At 33.4% G+C, this 13128-nt stretch overlaps 1 protein-coding gene across 22 annotated transcripts in view; it reads left to right on the top strand.

The window, feature by feature from the left end:
• Positions 1 to 13128, top strand: part of RIMS1 (regulating synaptic membrane exocytosis 1) — a 507054-nt gene that overhangs the window by 215055 nt on the left and 278871 nt on the right. The gene's annotated exons all lie outside the window — the stretch shown is intronic.

Genomic DNA, 13128 nt, shown 5'->3' with positions numbered 1-13128 from the left:
TAATTTCAATCATTATGAACCAATTTGTCCTCTCAGCTTTCTGAGTTTTGGTGATGATTCCATCTGCAATAAGGAATAAACTCAGTGGGACAATAGACTCCAATAGGTTGTACCTTTCTCAGCACTCAGTAGATGCATAGGCAGGTGATTTGCAATTTTAGTGCAGAAGGAATTGAATGTACTGATTAAGTGGCAAGAAAGAACCAAATTATAATCAAAAGCTCAAAATAAAAAGATTTTTCTATAGAACACAAGTGGCAGAGTTGTCCTATTGAACCACATTTTGCCTCTTTTTTCCCTCTCTCCTGCATAGAAATCCCTCCCTAGGGTAGGGAAAGGTAACTTTTCACTCTTACCAGCTATAGGTACCACAGAGGCTGAACTTAACAAAGACAGGATCCGAGCAGAACCTTCAGTCAACCTGTCTTTTGTAAACAAACTGTATGGTTTCATGTGGTGTAAATTACAATTTCCTCAAAGCTCAGTAATTTCCCAATATGAGACTGAGGCAATGAATATTTTGGGTTCAATATATCAACTCAGCTGCCTTTGTTCAAGTGTTTTAAAGTTTAAATGATGCGCTGTAGTGCATACATATAGCAAGTATGACATAAAACTGAACATTAATCTTTTTAATCTTGTTGCTAATATTTGTTTATCAGTTTTTTTTTCGTGGAGAAAGAAATCAGGTTGAAAATTATATAGGATAATTTGTTTTCACTAAATTGTTTGCCTGTACCATTGGTGGCATATGAGATCATCCTAGGGGCTACTGTTTTAATGCATTAATGTACTGTATTAGAAAAAATATAGAACTAGAATATCACACTTCTGGTTTCATGAATATTACTTTGAGTGAGTCTGCATTTCAAATGTAGATAATTTTACATTCCTTTAAAGAATAAACATTTAAGTAGACAATAATGCTGGTGCCTTATAGACCTGGTAGTATAAGACTGCAGGGGCTCCTCTAGGGCTGGCCAGACTCATTGTCCCTTTTTGGCAGCACTTCCCGTAATGGTAGGTTATTTGTGCTTATTATGATTACTGACTGTGTAATGAGAATTCAGGTGCATTTTGTGGTTCTCAGGCTGAAAATGGAGTGGAAAGACCTATATGATATAATCACTTTCAGTTATTTTCTTTATTTTAATTAAAATGCTCAGATCTACCACTTATTTTTAAGTACTTTGTCATAATTTCATTAAAATCTTTTTTTAGCTTACTGAAGTTGTTCAAGGAATTGCCTTTCTAGTCCAAGGAAACTGAAACCAGATTTTGTTTTAGTTGTGCTAAAGAGAATAACTAAATAGTAAACAAAGTGCTTGATGGTTTTCCTTATTCCTCTGAACTCTTTTGGTTTTGGTAAAGAAATTATAATTTATAGGTGTGTATGAATTGGTGTGAGCGGAAAAGAGGAATAAAGGTGAATAAAACTTTTCTAAAAGCAATCTACATCTTGATCAATATAATGAATTCTGCTTAGTCTGTTAAATTGGTGAATAAATATGACTAAAATACTAATGCGTATGATAGGAAGACCTAAGGATAGCTATAGCTGACATATAAATATGTCTTTTATTAAGTCCAGTAAAAAGTATTAATGATCATAATTTTTGCAGGTTGACAGGATTTTATTTTAAAACTTCACTCTTAGCCTAAATCACCTCTCATAATTACTTGAAGGATTGTGTACTTGCTTATAAGGAAAATGGCCATCATAATCACTTTGTAACTTACACATGTAATAGCTTATAATAGGAGAGTATTTTGTATAAGTGCATACTCTCATAGATAAGATTATAGTTATTTATTTCACTGAAAGCCCTCTTCCATAACTAAATATATAGGGATGGTGCAAAATTCTCCACAGTCTGTTTAAATTGCTTTCGATTTTCTTTTCTACTCTCTAATTTATGCTGGAGTGTGGAATTTAGGTAACTCCTTTGATAATATGAACACTTTGCTCTTGGTAAATCAGCTTTCTTGAATCCTCCGGGGGATTTCCCATAAATTTTCATCAATATTTCTGCTTTGGTTGGGTGAGTGGGATTGTTTTACAAATATAGCAACTAAAAATGAACTTGCCACACTTCTGGTTAATCTTTATATTCACCAAAATGTCAGGTTTTATAAGCTAAGAGTGTTTTATAGTAAATGTCACCAATAGCATGAAAGACAGAACCCTACCATTTTCTCATTCTTTCCAAATCTGAAAGCTGCACTTGCCTACCTTTTAAACATAATGTTTTAAAAAATGCTCTTATATATTAAGATAATAATTAGCGAGGTACTATGTTTACAGAGTCATGATTTTTTAAGCTGGTTTCTTACAGCTTTTCATTAGCATTTGTGTTTAGAAATCATGATAAATGATATGTTCGTTAAGAAGTATGTTTTTGTAGAAAAAAGTTTATAAAAGGTAGGGTTTGGATAGAACAGGGTAGTGGCAACAGAGTTTGGAACTGGCCTTATCATCAAGTGCTATCTTTGGGATAATTGGTTCTTAATAGCATAAAGAATCTTGCCCTCAGGACTCTGATCTTCAATACCAAAATGATTATTTTTTTTTCTATTACTGGGGATAGATAGAAACAAGAAAATTCATAAAATTAACTGTATTAAAAATGATTTGCATGATTATATTAAGTATTTATTTTTAGCATAAAAGAAATCTTCTAAGAGTTTTCCAAATTTAGTCCGTAGCATGACAAAGCATATGATCATAAGTTTCAACCTTCATTCACTCTTTTGAAAAAGTGAATGTTAGAGTTTGCCTGGGCTCACTTTCCTGTTCTGTCTTTCCTTCTTTCTTTCTTCCTTTCTTTCTTTCTTTTTTTAGATGCTTTGATAATGGCTTTTTCTGCAACAACATTCTCTTAGAGAGTCTTCCCAGAAAGATAATATAGGCCTAAATTAAAGTTCTAAAATGTAGACATATAGACAAACATATCAACAAGGAAATGTTAGGCTGTATCAAGAGGAAAGCTTTCATTAAGCAATTTAGTTGATTAGATTTCTCAAGGTATTTCTTAATGTGTTGTGCTTATCCTATAGGGGAATAACACATCAAGTTGTAAAAACTATTGTGTTAGGGGCACCTGAGTGGCTCACTTGGGTAAGCGTCTGACTTTGGCTTAGGTCATGATCCCAGGGTCCTGGGATGAAGTCCCACATCAGGCTCCCTGCTCCATGGGGAGCCTGCTTCTCCCTCTGCCTCTGCCTCACTCCCTGTCTCTCATGAATAAATAAATAAAATATTTTTTATTATTTTATTTTATTATTTAAAGATTTTATTTATTTATTTGACAGAGAACACATGTGAGTGAGCACACAAGCGGGGGGAGCAGCAGAGGGAGTGGGAGAAGCAGGCTCCCCACTGAAGAGGAAGCCATATGTAGGTCTGGATCCCAAGACTCTAGGATCACCACCTGAGCCAAAGGCAGACACTTAACCACTTAACTAAGCCACCCAGATGCCCCATAAATAAAATCTTTTAAAAAAAAGAATAACTGTTGTCTTTGATAATTCAGAAAGTTGTAAGTTTTTTTAATTCTAAATTTGTTTTAGAAAACTGTTACACAATTTTTCAAGGGTACAGATTTTTTTTTTTTTAAGTGAGTGTGGAGCCCAGTGTGGGGCTTGAACTCAAAATCTTGAGATCAAGACCTAAGCTGAGATCGAGTCAAACACTTAACCTAATGAGGACACCCTTTGGGGCATGGAATCTTAATTTCTTACACTTAGCATTACTAATGTTTGCTAATATTCAGTAATCATTAGGAATTTTGTAGTCCTGGCTTTGCTCCATCCCAAAATCATTATTTAATGCATAAATATATAAATTGATTTATATTAATTATATAAATATATATATAATATATATATTATAATTCTTGTTTCAGGGAATTACAATTTCACAAATCAATGTTAAATACAGATGCATAGTAGGATAAAGGGAGTTCCACTAGAGTATAGAAAAAGATTGTCCCTTGTACTATAAGGGAAACGGATGTGGTAGAAACAATTTTCACAAAGCTAAAGACTAAACCATGGGCGAACTCCCTGGTTTTTGTAAACACAAGTTGTCAAATTTCTTGTCTATATACTTAAATATATGAACTTAATGTATATACTTAAATATATATATATTATGTATATATACACATATATATTATATATTTAAATATATAAACTTAAATATATACTTGCTTATATACTTAAAAGTTGAGTTACTGAGTCATTGAATAGTTCCGTGGTTAACATTTTGAAGAACTGACAAACTTTTCCCTAACAGCAGCACAGCAATGTGTAAGGGTTCCAGTTTTTCCACACTCATCAGTACTGGCTATTCTGTTTGTTTTTTGTTTATTTTTTTAAGCTATCATGTTTCATGTGAAGTGATGTAGTTATCTCATTGTGATTTTTATGAAACTGTTTTTAAGTGAAGATTATTAAACTGGTTTGATAGCTCCAAAGATTCACTTTGATTATGTGGATTTTTATTCTCACATAAAAATGCTTCCAAGTTGGCAATTTCTTGAGAAAGTTTTTTTTCTTAAATGGCTAGGATGTTCCAAGTATTAGAAGTTCAGTTTCTTTTTTCTCAAGGGATTCTTTATGTTCCTTATGTTAGAATTAAGTAAGTACTTACTAATATGTATGAATCAGAACAGGAGCTCTGTTAAATTTAAGATACCTTAGAATCTAATATCTATCTGTCTAGACTAACTATCCCTAGGGTACACACAAGTAAGAGATTTTTTTTTATTGCCAGTTGAAAAGACTGTTTTTTTTTTTTTGAAAAGACTGTTTTTTAAATATGCAGAAAGAACTAGCAGCTTCAGCAGATTTACCACTCAGACATAGGTCCAAAATTAACAGCCAAACTGAAGCCCAGAATGAAAAGGACTTCTTTGTGAACAAGATATTTTCAAGTTATTTCTTGACTGATGTGAGATTTTAGTAGCATGTAACTGAAAGGCATAAAGACAAAGTAAGAAGATTGTCCATCATCCGCCACCCAACTTTCATTATATCCCTGATGTCTGCCTTCCAACAGATTTCATTAACAAATAGATTCCCTATTATTGCTACCAGTAGCAAGGAGTATAGCATTAGTCACAAACAAAGCCTATTTTGTCTGGTATTAGTAAAGCTGCTCTAGATCTCTGTGGTTGCTGTTTACATGGTATATCTTTTGACATTTTTTTAATTTTACCTACTTTTATCTTTGAATCTAACTTGTGTCTCATATAATAGCATATACTTAGGTTTCATTTATTTATTTATTTATTTCAAAGACAGTCTGACAATCTCTGCCTTGTGTTTGGATTTTTTAATTATTTCATATTTAATATTATTATCAACATGATTATATTGCCTCTTATTTCCCTTTTTTTATATTTCATTTTTTGTTCCTCCATTCCTCCTTTACTGCTTTCTTCTGCATTAAACAGGTATTTCCTAGTCCTGTTTAATTATTTCAGTGATTTTTTCAATATATTTTCTGAGTTATTTTCTTAGTGGCTCTAGGGTTTTCCAAGTACCTCTTAACTTACACGAATCTACTTTCACACTACCTTAATTACAGTAACAGATATCAATATTAATTCGATATTGCTCAGTTCTCCTATCTCCTTTTTTGTACTATTACTTAATAAATTTTATGTCTATGTATGTTAAAAATGTAGTAATTCATTTTTATAATTTATTACTTTATATAATTATATAAACTTATGTATTTTAATGAAGCTGAGAGAAGAAAATAAGAGAAGTATATATTTATAGGATTTGTTATATAATATTCTTATTTACTATTTTGATTTTCTTCATTTTCTTCCTGTGGATTCAAGTTACCATCTGGTGTCCTTTCTTAGCCCAATGCAACGTTACTTTCACCCCACTTTCTTTGTGCTGTTATTGCCAAGTATATTTGATTTCATATGTTGCAGGTTTAACAATACTAGTATATTAATATTGTTTTATATTATTTTTAAAATCACTTAAGATAAAGAAGAAGAAATATGAAATACTACTTTTATAATTACCTATATAATTTTCTTTATCAGTTTTTTGTTTTTTCCTGTGAGTTCATATTATTGTCTGGTGTCACTTCCAGCTTTAACAATTTCTTTTAGTATTTCTTTAAAGCGAGTCTTCTATACTCACTTTATACTGAATGCTGAATACTATCAGCTTTTGTTTATCTAGGAATGCCTTCATTTCCCGTTCAGTGTTTGAAAGTTAGTTTTGCTAGATGTAAGAATCTTGGTTGGCAGCTTGTTTTACTTCTTTTTTTTTTTAAGATTTTTTTTTTAATTTATTTATTTGACAGAGAGAGATCACAAGTAGACAGAGAGGCAGGCAGAGAGAGAGAGGGGGGGAAGCAGGCTCCCTGCTGAGCAGAGAGCCCGATGCGGGACTCGATCCCAGGACCCTGAGATCATGACCTGAGCCGAAGGCAGCGGCTTAACCCACTGAGCCACCCAGGCGCCCGCTTGTTTTACTTCTTTCAGCACTTCAGATATATCATCCCAGTGTCTTAGACCTCCACTGTTCTTAATGGAAGTCAGTTGTTAATCTTATTAAGTATCTCATGTACATGACCAGTTATTCTCTTGCTACTTTCAAGCGTTTATCTTTCCCAGATTTCAACATTTATTATCATGTGTATATGTCTGGTTATGGATCTCTTTGTGTTCCTCCCAGTTTGGTTCTTTGAGTTTGTGGTTGTAGTTTAATGTTTTCCACCACATGGAAATTTTTCAGCCTTATTGTTTTGATTTTTTTTTTTCCTGTCTCTTCTCTCCTTCTGATGGCCACTCCTATTATACATATGTTGGTGCACCTAATGGTAGTTCACATCTCTCTGAGGTTCTGAACATTTTTCTTTAAGTTTCTCTCTTTTTTCATCAGATTGCATAATCACTATTGATCTACCTTTAAGTTCACTGATTCTTTTTTCTGTCACCTTAAATCTAATGTCAGCCCCTGTAGGAATTTTTTAAATCTTGGTTATTATACTTTTCAATTCCAGAATCATTTTGGTTTTAATAATTTATATGTCTTAATATATCTTCTTTATCTGATGACACATTTTTAGAATTCCCTTGATTCTTTGAGCGTGTTGGTAATAGCTCATTTAATGTTTTCAATATTTCAAACATCTGGGTTCTCTCAAAGGAGGGTTCTGTTGCTTGTTTTTGTTTTGTTTTTCTTCTGTTAATGAGTCACACATTACTGTTTCTTTGCGTGTCTCTTAATTTATAGTTCATTACTGGTCATTTCCGATAACACATTGTAGCAAATCTGTGTGTGATCCCTGTCCCCACTCCTGGGCTTTTTGTTTGTTTGCTTTCTTCATTATTTGTTTAATGAGTTTGGCAGTACTATTTCAGTAAGACCTGTTTTCCCCTGAAGTGTGTAACCTCTTATATTAGCACACATGGACACAGCTTTGGAAATGTACACATCACTCTGACCTTCTCCCATCAGGATTAATAGTGTTTTTAACCAGCTGTCTTTTTTCTCTCTTGTCCTGGTCTCCCTGTTAAGCTTTCAGCTATTCTACTTGTGTTGGATTCAGTCTTTAAATCCTGCTCCAATTACAAGGTCTTCCCTCTCTGTTTCCCTAGTTCTTCTATTAACTTCTAGTTTGTGTATTGTTTCACTTGCAGCTCTCATAGAACTATCAACCTCCTCCTTGTGGCTCAGTACCATTGTTTTTAACAGTGCTGCTATGCTTGAACTTTTCCAGCATCTGTTCCAAATAAAATCAGTTCCCTCAGGGAAAGCTACTGAGGTTTTCCTCTCCTTGTCAGAACCTCTGTACTACTACTCTGGCGATACTACTTATCTGGAGGTAGGGACAGAAGCCTGCTTCTCTCATATAGATATTCCTGCTCTATGAGTGTGGCACTTGTTGAAGTCAGCAAACTTTGCTCTTACTTTTCCTGGAACAGAGCCTCTATCCTATGAGCAAGCTAGGACATAGGTGATTGAGGTCCAGTAATCTGGACCTGCCACACCTGCATAGAGCTTGAGTCCAACAATTGGGAAATGTGTAAAGCGAGGGAACCCCTGACCACTCAATTACACTTGCCTGGAATAGAGCTTCTGCAACATAGAGCCAGAATGGGAGATGAGAAATGCTGGTGGCCCTCCCCTTTGGGGTAGATACTATAGCCCTTGCCTGGGAACTTGGGGTGGTGGGGGAGAAAGCCTATGTTCTTGGCTGTATCCAGTTAGCATAGAATTTCAGTCTTGCTGAGGCTGTTGTGAGAAGGAAGGGAGTGGGTTGTAACTCAAATGCCACAACTCTTACTGTTCTTATGGAGATTGCCCTTTGGACAACTTCCCAAAACTTCAAATGGCTTTTTTTTAAGGTAATTTCTAATAGTTTTGGTTGTTTTTACAGAGAGGAAACCCTGTAGAGCTCCTCATATCACTATCTAGAGGATTCTTGATAGTTCTGTGTTAATGTTTATTTGCTCACTGATTCATTTATTCATTTTCCCATTCATTTATTCATTCATAAGATTTTTTTTCTCCCATGAGCAGACCTTATTTATAACTTTTTTTCAAAATCAACTCTCAGTCACTTAAAAAAATGCAATTTTATAGTGATAGATGCATGATGTACTCTTTCTCTTTAATTTAATATAAAATGTTACTTCTATGAGCTTATTTACATATTCAAATTAACTTGTGTGTGTGTGTCAATGCATATAATTTTTATTTATGTTATATTAAATAAAATAGAACTCCCCAAAACTTCCTTCTTCTTCTTTGTGTATGGGATGACAACCATCTGGATATTCTATCACATTCCCTATTCAATGTTTTAGTGCCAAAACTATCATGTGCCCATTTGCTTACAAGCCACAAGATCATAAACATTATTCATATTCTGTTTATTAGATCTGTTGTTTGGAGATATCTTTAAAACTTTATAAACATGTTTTAAAGTTATTAGGGTTGTTTTACAGATGCTTAAAAATTTTTTAACATGTTCAAAATTTGGTAGTTGTAACTTGAAGTTAGGCATCTAGACCTTAAGAAATCCTTTTTTTAATATATATATTCCCTTACTATAGAATTCAATAAATAAATGTATTGACTGAGTAATTTATTTTGTTATTATATACTATGTATTTGCAATAGATTCTTTTCCACACACATAAACTTGAACAGCAAATATTTTTTCAAAAATTCCATTTGAATTGCTTTAAAAGGATAGAAAACTAACTTTGTGCATTTACTCTATAAACATCAATATTGTAAAATATTTAATTTTCATAGAAAGCAGTCAGGTGTTTTTATTGACCATCATAGTGCTATTGCAGCAAATTACATTAGTAAAAATAGAAAATTCACCTTTTGTGGGGAAAATATTACACCTTTGTTTTCTCCAGTTACTTCTGGGAATTTGAAAATGTGACTTTAATCTACATAGAAACACATAAGACCAAAAAAAAAAAAAAAAAAAAAAAAAAAAGGAAAGAAAGAAACACAGAAGACCAACATGCCAGTCTTAAACAGAGTATACAATTATGTTTCCTGGTACAAGCTAAAGCAGATAGGACAATCACAGGGGGTAGGTACACTTGATGGACAGTGTTGCAGGAGGTTTTTAGGGTGGGCAGTAAGTTTAAACCTTGTGTTGGTGGTTGGAATAGATAATCATAGAAGTTTCTTGTTTTGCTCAAAGTAGTTGATGTTTTCCTTGTTTGTGTTGTTATTCCTCACTTTAGACATGTAAAAAAATTATTACTCATTATAACTACTTTGTTTCTGTGTCATAAGAATATCTCTTCTCAACTCTACATATTTTGGGTTCATGAAATTTAGTTACTAGATATGCCTAAATTCTTACAAAATATCAGAGGCACTATTTGTTGAGGGTTTTGTAGAGGATATCATGCATCAAATGCAGTTTTGATTAATTTAGAAGTTAACAATGTTATTAATTTCTCTCCCTCTATTTTGGGGTTTTTTTAATACTTTCATACCCTTACTTAGTTTTTTTTCAATACCAAAATAATCTTCATCAGCTTTTTCCAACTGACGAAAAGTAGTTTACCAAATGTCAAGAGCAACTCAAATCTTATCCCCCACATGAAGCCTTCCTGAGTGTCTCACACGGAGTTAGAGTTAGCTCTTTCTACACCTTCTACCACTTTTATTATAACATATTCTATTGATCAGTGACTTTCTTCTAGGTACAGAAAGAATACATACTACCTTGAATACTCAATGATGAGATAGTACTTGACACACACTAGATACCCAATTCATGTTTGTTAGACAAATGTGAATTAATGAGATAACAAATATGTTCACTTCAACTCTAACATTTTACACGTCTATGAAGTGTTAGCTGTGGAAAATCCTTCCTAGAAACTAATGAATATTTATTAGGCATATATTCTTAAACACTGCATTGCAAGGCCTAATTCCTATGCAGTTCACATCAGAGATTCCACAACACCCTTAGTATTTGTTGGTGTCAGCCCAGTTAAGTTGTTTTTAAATCCTCCGTCTTGGACCATACATCACCATTGAACTATTTCAAGAAACAATATCGAAATATCACTTAAGTCAACTTTTTGTTTCTATTTGCCAGGGTAATATGTTGTTTTCTTATTTTTCTTTGAGTTCTCTCTCAGAGATTAAAGAATTAAAGACTATCCTACTTTTATTGTGGGTTGACTACAAGTAAATACCTCTCATTTACCCTATGACTCTCTATTTTCCCTATTTTTGCTTTATTTTCAGTTTGGTCAATAATAAAAGTTGGGATATCAATAGGAATTATAAGACATGGCATAAAAAATATAATAGGGATTGTAAAAAATAAGTTAAAAAGGCAGGTAGAGGCATACCTTATTTTATTGTGCTTCACTTTACTGCACTTCACAGATACTGCATTTTCTTACAAATTGAAGGTTTGTGGCAACTCTGTGTCAAACAAGTCTGTCAGCACCATTTTTTCGACAGCATTTGCTCACTCACTGTTTCTGTGTCACATCTTGGTAATCCTTGAAATACTTGAAATATTTCAAACATTTTCAATATTGTATTTGTTGTGGTGACCTGTGAGCAATGATTACAACTCATGAGGTGAAAGTTCAGGTGATGGTTAGCATTTTTTAGCAATAAAGTGTTTTTTTTAATTAAGGGATTAAGAATATGAATTGGGAGGCTTTTTGCAGTAAATTTTCTCTAATTTTTTAAAAGATTTTATTTATTTATTTGAGAGAGAGAGTGAGAATGAGCAAGAGGGACAGAGGGAAAGGGAAGAGGGACAAACATATTCCCTCTGAGCATAGAGCCTGGTGTAGAACAAGATCTCAGGATCCTGAGATTATGACTGAGCTAAGTCAGACGTTTAACTGGCTAAGTCACCCAAGTGCTCCAACTAATTTTTGTAAAAAAAAAATATATATATATATATAGATAGATAGATAATATATATAGCTTCTATCTATATATATAGATAGAGATTATATATGTATATATAGAGATAGAGATTATATATCTATATATCTATATATCTATATAATCTCTATCTATATATATATATTATATATATATATATATATATATATGCTGTTTCTTAGAGAAACATTTGCTTTGATTCCTCAGAAAAGTTCCACTATTTTCAAATGAAATTGTCATTCATCGGTTCATCTTTGAAATTTAAGATTGATCCCTTTTTTAAATTTTACTTTTAGACAAAGAAGAAAGCCTTCAGTTTCTGTGAGTCCAGTCTGTCAGTTTTCTGAAAGATAAGCATGATGCTATGGGAAAGAGTCATGCAGCAGGGAATTCAAGGCAGGCTTTCTTGGTTCTTCGCACTTGCTTTCTGCCACTCTAACACTCCTGTTCCCGTTTCCTTTGGCAACATCCTCAGTATTATTCAGGGATTAGATTTCTTTTCCTCCAAGTATTCTGTTGAGTATACATGTCTCCAGCCACTGCAGATGCCTCTGAGCTTCCAAATATCTATAACAGGTCAGAGTTCTAATTGTCCTAGAAGATAAGGAGGCCAGGGAAGCCTCAGCAAATGTTTATAAAGCACTCAAACTTAATACGTACAAAATCCCACTCCTGGTTTTACCTTCCCAACTAACTTGTTCTATCATCCTCTTTTACTACAGTAAAAGGCAACTTCATTATTCAAGTAGTTCAAATCAAAAAACCCTGGAGTCCTCCTGACTTCTTTTTTTTTTTCTTGTCATATCATATATCCAATCTATAAGGAAATCTTGTTGCCTCTGTTTTTAAAATATATCCAGAATACAACCTCTTCTCACCACCTCCACTTTTGCTGACCTAGTACAAGACCATTTAGTCTGAATTATTACATTGGTTTCCAAAATGGCCTCTCTTTTCTTCCCCTCAAAACTCCACTCCCCAAGCCTCAGCTTAGCCAGAATGATTATCTTAAAATGTGAAACAGATCATGTCACATCTCTGCTTAAAACCTTACAAGGACTTCTTATCTCATTCAAAGTAAAAGCAAAAACCTTTGCTGTGATACCCAAACTCTGTGTGATCTGTACCCTACATCACACTTATCCTTTCCCATTACTCTCCCACCTGCTCACTGTCTTCTGCTTATACCTTCTTCCTGTCTCTAGTTCATACTAAACAAAAACATGCTTAGAGTTCTTAGTATAGCTGTTTTTTCTCCTGTAACACTCTAATTCCTCACTCCTAAACTCCTTTGATCTTTGCTCAAACATTACCATCTCAAAGAGGCCCTCTCTAATCACCCCATTAAAAATTGAAGGCTCTTCCCTATCACAGAATATCCTTCTCCCATTTGTCATCATTAATTTTTCTCCATAGTACTTTTCCCTGAAAGAAAAAAAAAACTATCTATCTATACACACACATACATCTATCTATTTGTTCATTATGAGCTCTGTGAAGAGGGGGTTTTAGTCTCTGCAGTATTCCCAGTGCCAACAACTGTTACAGATGGGCACTCAGAAAATATGATTTATATATGTATAAATATATAAATATATGTATCTTTGGATATCTATCTATATTGGTTCTGTTTCTCTAGAGAATAGATATATATTTATCATATATATGTAGGTATGTAATATATAT

This window comes from Lutra lutra, chromosome 6 (assembly GCF_902655055.1).
Source record: "Lutra lutra chromosome 6, mLutLut1.2, whole genome shotgun sequence".
Classification (NCBI taxonomy): Eukaryota; Metazoa; Chordata; class Mammalia; order Carnivora; family Mustelidae; genus Lutra; species Lutra lutra.
The sequence above is the reverse complement of the archived record's forward strand: the minus strand, read 5'-3'. Positions and strand labels throughout refer to the sequence as shown.